This window comes from Mobula hypostoma, chromosome 4 (assembly GCF_963921235.1).
Source record: "Mobula hypostoma chromosome 4, sMobHyp1.1, whole genome shotgun sequence".
Taxonomy (NCBI): Eukaryota; Metazoa; Chordata; class Chondrichthyes; order Myliobatiformes; family Myliobatidae; genus Mobula; species Mobula hypostoma.
The window spans coordinates 98,612,139-98,625,162 of NC_086100.1; the positions used below are offsets into that span (position 1 = coordinate 98,612,139).

Here is a 13,024-nt window from a genome sequence, read left to right on the forward strand (position 1 = left end):
AACAGTAGAACATAGAGGTTCATTGTACACTACAGGACAGAACAGTTCAATGGAGAGACTCATTGTACAGTAGTACAGGACAGAACAGGACAACATAGAGTTTCATTGTACAGTACAGGACAGAAGAGGACAACATAGAGGTTCGTTGTGCAGTACAGGATAGACCAATTCAACATAGAGGTTCATTGTACAGTTCAGGAAAGAACAGTACAACATAGAGTTCCATTGTACAGGAGAGAACAGTACAACACAGAGCTCCAATGAACAGTACAGGACAGAACAGTACAACATAGAGGTTCATTGTACAGTACAGGACTGAACAGTACAACATAGAGGTTCATTGTCCAGGACAGACCAGCACAACATGGAGGTCCATTGTACAGTACAAAACTGAACTGTGCAACATAGAGGTTCATTGTACAGTACAGGACAGAACACTACAACTTAGAGGTTGCATGTACAGTGCAGGACAGAACATTACAACATAGAAGTCCATTGCAAAGTACAGGACAAAACAGTCCAACATAGAGGTTCATTGTACCGTACAGGACTGAACGTACAACACAGAGGTTCATTGTACAGTACAGGACAGAACAGGACAACATAGAGGTTGATTGAACTGTCCAGGACAGAGCATAACAACATAGAAGTCATTGTAAAGTACAGGACAAAAGAGTACAACATTGAGGTCCATTGTACAGGACAGAACAGTACAACATAAAGGTCCATTGAACAGTACAGGACAGAACAGGACAACATAGAGGTTCATTGTGCAGTACAGGACACAACAGTTACAATTACAATGTTTAATGGACATTTGGATAGCTATATGGATTGGAAAGGTTTGGAGGGAAAATGACCAAATGCAGATAAGGGGAACAAACTTAGGCAGGCAGCTTGGCCAGCATGGATGAGTTAGCCTGAAGGGTCTGTGTAGCCCCATTACTCTCTGACAAAGTGATTTGTATATGTTCAATTTTTACTTCAATTATATTCAATATTAAAAATAATTTCCTTCCATAATTCAATGGGCAATCAATTAATTGATCAACACAGAGGAAGCAATTAATTTTTTCCTTTTTTAGCAGATACACTGCTAAAACAAATTACCAATTGATATACTGTAGATGATTTGCTCCTGTTGAATGAGGGAAACAGACAGGTAAGCAATGTTCCTTTAACATTCTAACCTAATACAGATGAGGGGCCACAGTAAATCACTGGCACTTCTTCCACTTTGGTGTACTGTATTTTGTGAGGAGAAACCAAACCCGGATTTTTGCTTTGTGGAATGACCTGAGCTTCTATTGAACATCCCACTGCCACTCTGACCTCTGTCTGTGGCACAGTGCAAACTCAAGGACCAATCTTTCATCTGAGCATAGAGCACCCCGTAGGACTCGACAGTAAATTTTCAGTAACTCACTCTTTATTCTTGCTTGTATCATGACCGGAAAGTTTTGCCTGACATCTTTCTCTAGCTTCTCCTTTCACTTCTATATTTTATCGAGCGTATCACAATGGACCACAAAGACACGTTACACAGACTGCACAATATTAGCAAAACATTACATAGATATGTGACTGCTCTTTATTGGCTACATTATTTTACCCTATCAGAAAAATTGCCTTTGTTCCACTCTGTTTCCTTCTCCTCCTTCTCTGCTACCTAAACTAACTTGTTTCTCTCTTTCAGTTCTGATGCACCATTTTTCAAAGCTGCTTGTTTAGTTTTTTTTAGCATTTGTTTTTATTCAGATTTCCAATATCTTGCAATACTTTTACATGTATTTACAAGGAACTTTTATAAATAGGATTACATGAATTAAGATTTTATACTTCCTGTCTGCTTCCCTCACTCAGACAGGAAATATAAAATTTGCTTCAGCATTGGTGTCTTAGCTAAAAAAGGAAAAGGTTAGCCAGTTCCTGTGTTGAAGCCACAAGCGACTTCGACTGAGATTTGGACAATGCAATATGAGAGACTGTGAAGGTAAGAATAATTGAGTATTCTATCAAAATAATATTGAATTAATTAGAATGATTTAAACTAAATTGTCATTATCTTTTTGATTCCAAATATCCATGTTTTAGTGGGGTCTATGAAGATGATTGCAATTAAAAAGAAGTGAAAAAGCAAGGCTAAATGTGAAAGCTTTAATATGAAGAATGAGAATTGTTTGTGATCATTAACTGTCTCCTAAAATATTATGAATATGTTTCAAAATACAATATGTTTTATAGCCTTAAGAGATAACTTATAAAGAAAAATACGCCTTAAAATAATCTGGCAGGTGTATTACATCATTTTTACAATTAATTTCATATGATGGATTCATCTGGAAAGGCTGGGCAGAGTTGGTTTGTGTCTCTTGGAGTTTAGGAACATGTGAGTGGACTTGAATGAAATATTAAATCCCGAGAGGCCCTGTAAATTTGGAGGAGGAGGAGAGGCATCTCTATTTACAAAATGGAGTTTCTATTTAAGGTGAAATCTTTTCTTTCAGAGAATTGAGAATGGAGTTCTTTGAATATAATCTTTGAGTACTCTTATGGCAAATGTAGATAGATGCATGATATGTATAGCAGATGCAAGGTTACCCTAGTTAGACAGGAATACAGTTGAACTTGCGGTCAATTCAGCTTTAATAGCAGAGCAGACTTGAAGATTTGAGTGGCCTTCAAAATCTTTTGTTCACATATGCAATAAAAGCTGTTTTAGAGACCAATAAGTTTGATGAATAGTGAACTGACTGAAAGGTTGAAAATGGAGATTTGTGCTAAATGGTGCCCCACAAAGTTGCTTCCTCAGCCTCCTGCTCAACTCCCTACACAGTACTCAGAACTGCCTGGCTACTCAATCTCCTTCTACAAGTTTGCAGATGATACCAACATAATTGGCTATATCTCAAATAATTATGAATCAGCGTACAGGAAGCAGATGCCGAGCTTAGTGTCATGATAACGATATCAGCAAAATGAAAGAGGTGGTTATTGACTTCATGAAGTGGACAGTGCACATGCTCCTGTCTCCATCACTGGTACTCATGTTCAGAAAATTGAAAGCATAATATTCCTAAGAGTGAACCGCCAATAGCCTGCCCTGGTCCAACCCTGTAGATTCCATTTTCAGGAGGCTTAAGAAATTTGGCATGCCCCCTTTGACTCGCACCAATTTTTGATGATGCACCATCTTTTCAAGATGCGTTACGGCTTGGTATGGCAACTATTCTGCCATGAATGCAAGAAATCTGAGAGTTGTGGACACAGCTCAGTATATCATGGAAGCCAATTTCCCCTCCACGGACTTGGTCTATACTGCTCACTTCCTTGGTAAAGCAGCCAGTGTAATCTAAGACTCCAACCACCCTGGACCACGTTGGGCAGAAGATAAAAGAACCTGAAACCACCAGGCTCAAGGACAGCTTCTACCCAGTTATTATAAGACTATTGAATGGTTCCTTACTATGATGAAACCATAAGACATAGGAGCAGAATAAGGCATTGAGTCTGCTGCACCATTCAGTTCCACTGATCCATTTTCCCATCCTCAGCTCCACTCCCTGGCCTTCTCCCTGTAACCTTTGATGCCGCGTCCAATCAAGAACCTATCAAGCTCTCCCTTAAATACACCCAATGACCTGACCTGACCTCTAGAGCTGCCTGTGGAAACAAATTCCACAAATTCACCACCCTCTGGCTAAAGAAATTGCACTGCATCTCTGTTTTAAACAGACACCCCTCTATCCTGAGTGGCTCTCTTGTCCTAGACTCCCCCACCATAGGTACCATCCTTCCCACATCTACACTGCCTGGGCTTTTTAACGTTCAAAAGGTTTCAATGAGATCTGCCCCTATCCTTCTAAATTCCAGCAAGTACAGATGCAGAGCCATCAAAGGTTCCTTGTATGATAACCCTTTCATACCCAGAATCATTCTAGACATCTGGAAATGAATGCCAACACCACACTTGCCTTCCTCACCGCCGACTCCACCTGCAAGTTAACTTTTAGATTGTTCTGCACAAGGACTCCAAAGTCCCTTTGCATCTGAAGAGACGAAGGAAGGGGCTGTTGGCTCACAAATAGAGAAAGCTTGAGACAGTACAAGAGGGAAGATAGGCAGGTGATAGAGAAGGGATACACTCAGATCGATTGTTTGAGATGTGTCTATTTTAATGCAAGAAGCATCATGAAAAAGGCTGATGAGCTTAGAGCATGGATCAGAACTTGGAGCTATGATATTGTGGCCATAACAGAGACTTGGATGGTTCAGGGGCAGGAATGGTTACTTAGAGTGCCAGGCTATAGGTGTTTCAGAAAGGTCAGGGAGGGAGGTAAAAGAGGTGGGGGTGTGGCACTGTTGATCAGAGATAGTGTCACAGATGTAGAAAAGGAGGAAATCATGGAGGGATTGTCTACTGAGTCTCTGTGTGTGGAAGTTAGAAACAGGAAGGGGTTAATAACTCTACTGGGTGTTTTTTATAGACCACCCAGTATTAACAGGGACATCGAAGAGCATACAGGGAGACAGATGCTGGAAAGGTATAATAATAACAGGGTTGTAATGGTGGGAGATTTTAATTTCCTAAATATTGTTTGGCATCTCCCTAGAGCAAGAGGTTTAGATGGGGTGGAGTTTGTTAGGTGTGTTCAGGAAGGTTTCATGATACAATATGTAGATAAGCCTACAAGAGGAGAGGCTATACTTGATCTGGTATTGGGAAATGAACCTGGTCAGGTGTCAGGTCTCTCAATGGGAGAGCATTTTGGAGATAGTGATCACAATTCTATCTCCTTTACCACAGCACTGGAGAGGGATAGGAACAGACAAGTTAGGGAATCCACATCAAAGTTGCTGGTAAACGCAGCAGGCCAGGCAGCATCTCTAGGAAGGGGTACAGTCGACGTTTCAGGCCGAGACTCTTCGTCAGGACTAACTGAAGGAAGAGTTAGTAAGAGATTTGAAAGTGAGAGGGGGAGGGGGAAATCCAAAATGATAGGAGAAGACAGGAGGGGGAGGGATGGAGCCAAGAGTTGGACAGGTGATTGGCAAAGGGGATATGAGAGGATCATGTGACAGGAGATCCGGGGAGAAAGACGGGGGGGGGGACAGAGGATGGGCAAGGGGTATAGTCAGAGGGACAGAGGGAAAAAAAGGAGAGTGAGAGAAAGAATATATGTATAAAAATAAATAACGGATGGGGTACTAGGGGGAGGTGGGGCACTAGCGGAAGTTAGAGAATTTGATGTTCATGCCATCAGGTTGGAGGCTACGCATATCCATCCACGGCCTCCTCTACTGTAAAGATGAAGCCACACTCAGGAGGAACAACATCTCATATTCCGTCTGGGTAGCCTCCGTTATTTATTTTTATACCTACATTCTTTCTCTCACTCTCCTTCTTCTCTGTCCCTCTGACTATACCCCTTGCCCATCCTCTGTTCCCCCCTCCGTCTTTCTCCCCGGATCTCCTGTCCCATGATCCTCTCATATCCCCTTTGCCAATCACCTGTCCAACTCTTGGCTCCATCCCTCCCCCTCCTGTCTTCTCCTATCATTTTGGATCTCCCCCTCCCCCTCTCACTTTCAAATCTCTTACTAATTCTTCCTTCAGTTAGTCCTGACGAAGGGTCTTGGCCTGAAACGTCGACTGTACCTCTTCCTAGAGATGCTGCCTGGCCTGCTGCGTTTACCAGCAACTTTGATGTGTGTTGCTTGAATTTCCAGCATCTGCAGAATTCCTGTTGTTAAGTTAGGGAATCGTTTAATTGGAGGAAGGGGAAATATGAGGCTATCAGGCAGGAACTTGGAAGCATAAATTGGGAACAGATGTACGCAGAAATGTGGCAAACGTTCAGGGGATATTTGTGTGGAGTTCTGCATAGGTACATTCCAATGTGACAGGGAAAGGATGGTACAGTACAGGAACCATGGTGGACAAAGGCTGTTGTAAATCTAGTCAAGAAGATAAGAAAATCTTACGAAGGTTTCAAAAAACTAGGTAATGATAGAGATCTAGAAGATTGTAAGGCTAGCAGGAAGGAACTTAAGAATGAAATTAGGAGACCCAGAAAGGGCCATGAGAAGGCCTTGGCAAGCACGATTAAGGAAAACCCCAAGGCATTCTACAAGTATGTGAAGAGCATGAGGATAAGACATGAGAGAATGGGACCAATCAAGTGTGACGGTGGAAAAGTGTGTATAGAACTGGAGGAGTTTGCAGAGATACTTAATGAATACTTTGCTTCAGTATTCAATGCAGAAAAGGATCTTGGCAATTGTAGGGATGACTTACAATGTATTGAAATGCTTGAGCATATAGACATTAAGAAAGAGGATGTGCTGGAGCTTTTGGAAAGCATCAAGTTGGATAAGTCTCTGGGACTGGATGAGATATACCCCAGGCTACCGTTGTTGGTGAGGGAGAAGGTTTCTGAGCCTCTGGCAATGATCTTTGCATTATCAATGGGGACGGGAGAGGTTCCAAAGGATTGGAGGGTTGCAGATATTGTTCCCTTATTCAAGAAAGGGAGAAGAGATACCCCAGGAAATTATAGACCAGTGAGTCTTACTTCAATGGTTGCTAAGTGGATGGAAAAGATCCTGAGAGGCAGGATTTATGAACATTTGGAGAGGTATAATATGATTAGGAATAATCAGCATGGTTTTGTGAAAGGCCTTATGAGCCTGACTGAATTTTTTGAGGATGTAACTAAACACATTGATGAAGGTAGAGCAGTAAATGTAGTGTATATGGATTTCAGCAAGGCATTTGATTGGGTACCCCATGCAAGGCTTATTGAGAAAGTAAAGAGGCATGGGATCCAAAGAGACCTTGCTTTGTGGATCCAGAATCAGCTTGCCCACAGAAGGCAAAGAGTGGTTGTAGATGGGTTGTATTCTGCATGGAGGTCGGTGACCAGTGGTGTACCGCAGGCATCTGTTCTGGGACCTCTTCGTGATTTTTATAAATGACCTGGATGAGGAAGTGGAGGGATGAATTAGTAAATGTGCTGATGACACAAAGGTTGGGGGTGTTATGGAGGGCTGTCAGAGGTTACAGCGGGACATCAATAGGATGAAAAACTGGGCTGAGAAGTGGCAGATGGAGGTCAACCCAAATAAGAGTGAGGTGGTTCATTTTGTTAAGTCAACTATGATGGTAGAACACAGTATTAATGGTAAGACTCTTGGCAGTGTGAAAGATCAGAGGGATCTTGGGGCCTGAGTCCATAGGACACTCAACACACACAACACGCTGGAGGAACTCAGCAGGTCAGGCAGCATCCATGGAAACGAACAGTCAACATTTCGGGCCGAGACCCTTCATCAGGACTGAAGAGGGAAGGGGCAGAGGCCCTATAAAGAAGGTGGGGGGAGGGTGGGAAGGAGAAGGCTGGTAGGTTCCAGGTGAAAAACCAGTAAGGGGAAAGATCAAAGGGAGGGAGAGGGGAAGCAGGGAGGGGATAGGCAGGAAAGCTTAAGAAGGAATAGGGGAAAGCACAATGGGTAGTAGAAGGAGGCAGAACCATGAGGGAGGTGATAGGAAGCAGGAGAAGGGGGCAGAGTGAAACTGGGATGGGGGAGGGGAGGGAATTACCAGAAGCTGGAGAATTCAATGTTCATGCCAAGGGGCTGGAGACTACCCAGATGGTATATGAGGTGTTGCTCCTCCAGTCTGAGTTTGCCTTCATCATGGATGAAGAGGAGGCTAAGTATGGACATATCCGAATGGGAATGTGAAGCTGAGTTGAAGTGGGTGGCAACCGAGAGATCCTGTATGTTGTGGCGGACGGAGCGGAGGTGCTCGACAAAGCGGTCCCCCAATCTCTGTCAGGTCTCACCGATGTAGAGGAGGCCGCACCGTGAGCACCGGATGCAATAGATGACCCCAACAGACTCACAAGTGAAGTGTTGCCTCACCTGGAAGGACTGTTTGGGGCCCTGAATGGTGGTGAGAGAGGAGGTGTAGGGACAGGTGTAGCACTTACGCTTGCATGGATAAGTGCCGGGTGGGAAATCCGTGGGGAGGGACGTGTGGACCAGGGAGACGCGGAAGGAACGATCCCTGCGGAAAGCAGAGAGGGGTGGAGAGGGAAAGCTGCACTTAGTGGTGGGGTCCTGTTGAAGGTGACGGAAGTTGCGGAGGATAATGTGCTGGATCCAGAGGCTGGTGGGGTGGTAGGTGAGGACAAGGGGAACTCTGTCCCTGTTGTGGTGACGGGAGGATGGGGTGAGGGCTGAAGTGCGGGAAATGGAAAAGATGAGGGTGAGGGCATCATTAATGATAGCAGAAGGGAAACCACGATTCTTGAAGAAAGAGGACATTTGAGATGTCCTGGAACGAAAAGCCTCATCCCGGGAGCAGAGGCGGAGACAGAGGAACTGGGAATAGGGAATAGCATTTTGCATGTGGCAGGGTGGGAAGAGGTATAGTTGAGGTAGTTATGAGAGTCAGTGGGCTTGTAGAAGATGTCAGTGGACAGTCTGTCTCCAGAGATGGAGACCGAGAGATTGAGAAAGGGGAGAGGAGTGTCCGAGATGGACCAAGTGAATTTGAGGGCTGGGTGGAAGTTAGAAGCAAAGTCGATGAACTTGGCATAGGACACTCAAAGCTGCTGCACAGGTTGATTCTGTGGTTAAGTAGGCATATGGAGCAGGTCTTCATTAATCATGGGATTGAGCTTAGGAGCCAAGAGGTAATGTTACAGCTATATAGGACCCTGGTCAGACCCCACTTGGAGTACTGTGCACAGTTCTGGTTGCCTTACTACAGGAAGGATGTGGAAGCCATAGAAAGGGTGCAGAGGAGATTTACAAAGATGTTGCCTGGATTGGGGAGCATGCCTTATGAGAATAGGTTGGGTGAACTTGGCCTTTTCTCCTTGGAGCGGTGGAGGATGAGAGGTGACCTTATAGAGGTGTATAAGATGATGAGAGGCATTGATCATGTCAATAGTCAGAGGCTTTTCTCCAGGGCTGAAACAGCTAACACAAGAGGGTGCTTTTTTATGGTGCTTGGAAGTAGGTACAGAGGAGATGTCAGGGGTAAGTTTTTTTACACAGAGAATGGTGAGTGCGTGGAATGGGCTGCTGGCGATAGTGGTGGAGGCAGATGTGATAGGGTCTTTTAAGAGACTCCTGGATAGGTACATGGAGCTTTGAAAAATAGAGTGCTATGGGTAACCTTAGGTAATTTGTAAGTAAAAACATGTTCAGCACAGCATTGTGGGCCGAAGGGCCTGTATTGTGCTGTAGGTTTTCTATATTTCTATGTTTCTATCTTAGTTTTTTGGATTTTCACCCCGCTTAGAAAATAGTCTGTACATTTATTTCTACTACTAAAGTGCACGACCATGCATTTTCCAAATTGTATTTCATTTGTCACTTTCTTGCCCATTTTCCTAATCTGTCTGTCCTTCTGCATCGTACCTTTTTCCTCAACACTATCTGTCCCTCCACCAATCTTCGTATCTTCTGCAAACTTGGCAACAAAGCCATGTATATCATTTATATACAGCATAAAAAGAAGTGGTCCCAACACCGACCCCGGTGGAACACCACTAGTCACTGGCAGCCAACCAGAAAAGGATCCTTTTATTCCCACTTGCTGCCTCCTACCAATCAGCCAATGCTCTAACCATGCCAGTAACTTTCCTGTAATACCATGGGCTCTTAACTTGGTAAGCAGCCTCATGTGTGGCATCTTGTCAAAGGCCTTCTGAAAGTCCAAATGTACAACATCCACTGCATCCCATTTACCCATCCTGGTGTAATCTCCTCAAATAATTCCAACAGGTTCGTCATCCAAAATGCTCTGGCCCTACCATCCTTCTTAACGGAACATGCATGGTTTGTACTTAGTGCAGCTAGTCTTTAAAAGAGTTCTACACGTCATAGAACATAGAACAGTACAGCACAGGAACAGGCCTTTGGCCAACACTGTTGTGCCGAGCCATCTAAATTAGTAATCAAATGGCCAATGAAACTAATTCCTTCTACCTACACAATGCCCATATCCTTCCAATTCCCTCACATTTATGTGCATATCTAAACGCATGTTTAAAGACTCTATTGTATTTGCCTCTACCACCATCCCAGGCAGCACATTCCACCACTCTGTGTATTAAAAAAACTTACCCATCACATCTCCTTTAAACTTTAAATGCATTCCCTCTGGTATTAGACATTTCAATCCTGGAGAAAAGATACTGTCTGTCTATTCTGTCTATGCCTCTCATAATCTTATAAATCTGTCTCTGACACTCCTAATCTCCCTTCATCCTCTGCCACAATCCAATTTTGTCCCACCTCTTGTTATAGCACTTGCCCACTAATTCAAGCAGTCTCCTGATAGACCTCTTTTACACCATCTTCAAAGCCTTGACATTCTCCCTACAAAGAGGCAACCAGAACTGTACACAATATTCCAGATACGGCCTAACTAGAATTTTATAAAGCTGCAACATAACTTTCTGATTTCAGAACTCAGTGCCTCGACTCATAAAGGTAAGAGTACCATATGCTTTCTTAACCAACCTATCAACTTGTAATGAGTGAGTAGGGTAAAGGAAAACCCCAAGGCATTCTTCAATTATGTGAAGAACAAAAGGATGACAGGAGTGAAGATCGGACCGATTAGAGATATAGGTGGGAAGATGAGCCTGGAGGCTGTGGAAGTGAGCGAGGTCCTCAATGAATACTTCTCTTCGGTATTCACCAATGAGAGGGAAATTGATGACGGTGAGGACAATATGAGTGAGGTTGATGTTCTGGAGCATGTTGATATTAAGGGAGAGGAGGTGTTGGAGTTGTTAAAGGACGGATTAGGACAGATAAGTCCCCGGGGCCTGATGGAATATTCCCCAGGCTGCTCCACGAGGCGAGGGAAGAGATTGCTGAGCCTCTGACTGGGATCTTTATGTCCTCGTTGTCCACGGGAGTGGTACCGGAGGATTGGAGGGAGGCGAATGTTGTCCCCTTGTTCAAAAAAGGTAGTAGGGATAGTCCGGGTAATTATAGACCAGTGAGCCTTACGTCTGTGGTGGGAAAGCTGTTGGAAAAGATTCTTAGAGATAGGATCTCTGGGCATTTAGAGAATCATGATCTGATCAGGGACAGTCAGCATGGCTTTGTGAAGGGCAGATCATGTCTAACAAGCCTGATAGAGTTCTTTGAGGAGGTGACCAGGCATATAGATGAGGGTAGTGCAGTGGATGTGATCTATATGGATTTTAGTAAGGCACTTGACAAGGTTCCACACGGTAGGCTTATTCAAAAAGTCAGAAGGCTTGGGATCCAGGGAAGTTTGGCCAGGTGGATTCAGAATTGGCTTGTCTGCAGGAGGCAGAGGGTCGTGGTGGAGGGAGTACATTCAGATTGGAGGTTTGTGATTAGTGGCGTCCCACAAGGATCGGTTCTGGGACCTCTACTTTTCGTGATTTTTATTAACGACCTGGATGTGGGGGTAGAAGGGTGGGTTGGCAAGTTTGCAGATGACACAAAGGTTGGTGGTGTTGTAAATAGTGTAGAGGATTGTCAAAGATTGCAGAGAGACATTGATAAAATGCAGAAGTGGGCTGAGAAGTGGCAGATGGAGTTCAACCCGGAGAAGTGTGAGGTGGTACACTTTGGAAGGACAAACTCCAAGGCAGAGTACAAAGTAAATGGCAGGATACTTGGTAGTGTGGAGGAGCAGAGGGATCTGGGGGTACATGTCCACAGATCCCTGAAAGTTGCTTCACAGGTGGATAGGGTAGTTAAGAAAGCTTATGGGGTGTTAGTTTTCATAAGTCAAGGGATAGAGTTTAAGAGTCGCAATGTAATGATGCAGTTCTATAAACCTCTGGTTAGGCCACACTTGGAGTACTGTGTCCAGTTCTGGTCGCCTCACTATAGGAAGGATGTGGAAGCATTGGAAAGGGTACAGAGGAGATTTACCAGGATGCTGCCTGGTTTAAAGAGTATGCATTCTGATCAGAGATTAAGGGAGCTACGGCTTTACTCTTTGGAGAGAAGAAGGATGAGAGGAGACATGATAGAGGTGTACAAGATAATAAGAGGAATAGATAGAGTGGATAGCCAGTGCTTCTTCCCCAGGGCACCACTGCTCAATACAAGAGGACATGGCTTTAAGGTAAGGGGTGGGAAGTTCAAGGGGGATATCAGAGAAAGGTTTTTTACTCAGAGAGTGGTTGGTGCGTGGAATGCACTGCCTGAGTCAGTGGTGGAGGCAGATACACTAGTGAAGTTTATGAGTCTACTAGACAGGTATATGGAGGAATTTAAGATGGGGGCTTATATGGGAGGCAGGGTTTGAGGGTCAACACAACATTGTGGGCTGAAGGGCCTGTACTGTGCTGTACTATTCTATGTTCTATGTTCTGTGTATTACAGGCCATGATAGCATAGCGGTTAGTGCAATGCTAGAGGTGTCGGAGTTCAGAGCTGAATCCTGGTGTCCTCTGTAAGGAGTCTCTGTGCGTCCTCCCTGAGGAATGCATGGGTTTTCTCTGGGTACTCCAGTTTCAAATCACATTCCAAAAATGTGGCAAGTAGGTTAACTGGTCATTGTAAATTGTCCAGCAATTAGGTTAGTGTTAAATTGGAGTTGTTGGGGGTCGCTGGTGTAGCTTGGCTCAAAGGGCCAAAATGGCCTGTTCTGTGCTGTATCTCTAGTTAAAATTTTTAATATCAATAAAATAATGATCCTTCCCTTAATGGTGCATTGTCTCTTTACATTTGACCTAGCAAAGTGCAATACTTTACATTTGGCCAGGTTAAGCTCCTCCTGTCACTTCTCTGTTGAAATCTGCAACAAATCTATACATAGAAACATAGAAAATAGGTGCAGGAGTAGGCCATTCAGCCCTTCGAGCCTGCACCGCCATTTATTATGATCATGGCTGATCATCCAACTCAGAACCCCGCCCCAGCCTTCCCTCCATACCCCCTGACCCCCGTAGCCACAAGGGCCATATCTAACTCCCTCTTAAATATAGCCAATGATCTGGCCTCAACT

At 44.1% G+C, this 13,024-nt stretch overlaps 1 protein-coding gene across 1 annotated transcript in view; it reads left to right on the top strand.

Annotated features, from left to right (window-relative positions):
- The first annotated feature begins 1,646 nt into the window (after window positions 1-1,646).
- Window positions 1,647-13,024, top strand: part of tlr2 (toll-like receptor 2) — a 35,395-nt gene continuing 24,017 nt past the window's right edge. Inside the window, exon 1 of the mRNA XM_063046245.1 lies at window positions 1,647-1,993. The gene's annotated coding sequence lies outside the window, so the exon portion shown is untranslated. The remainder of the gene's footprint in view (window positions 1,994-13,024) is intronic.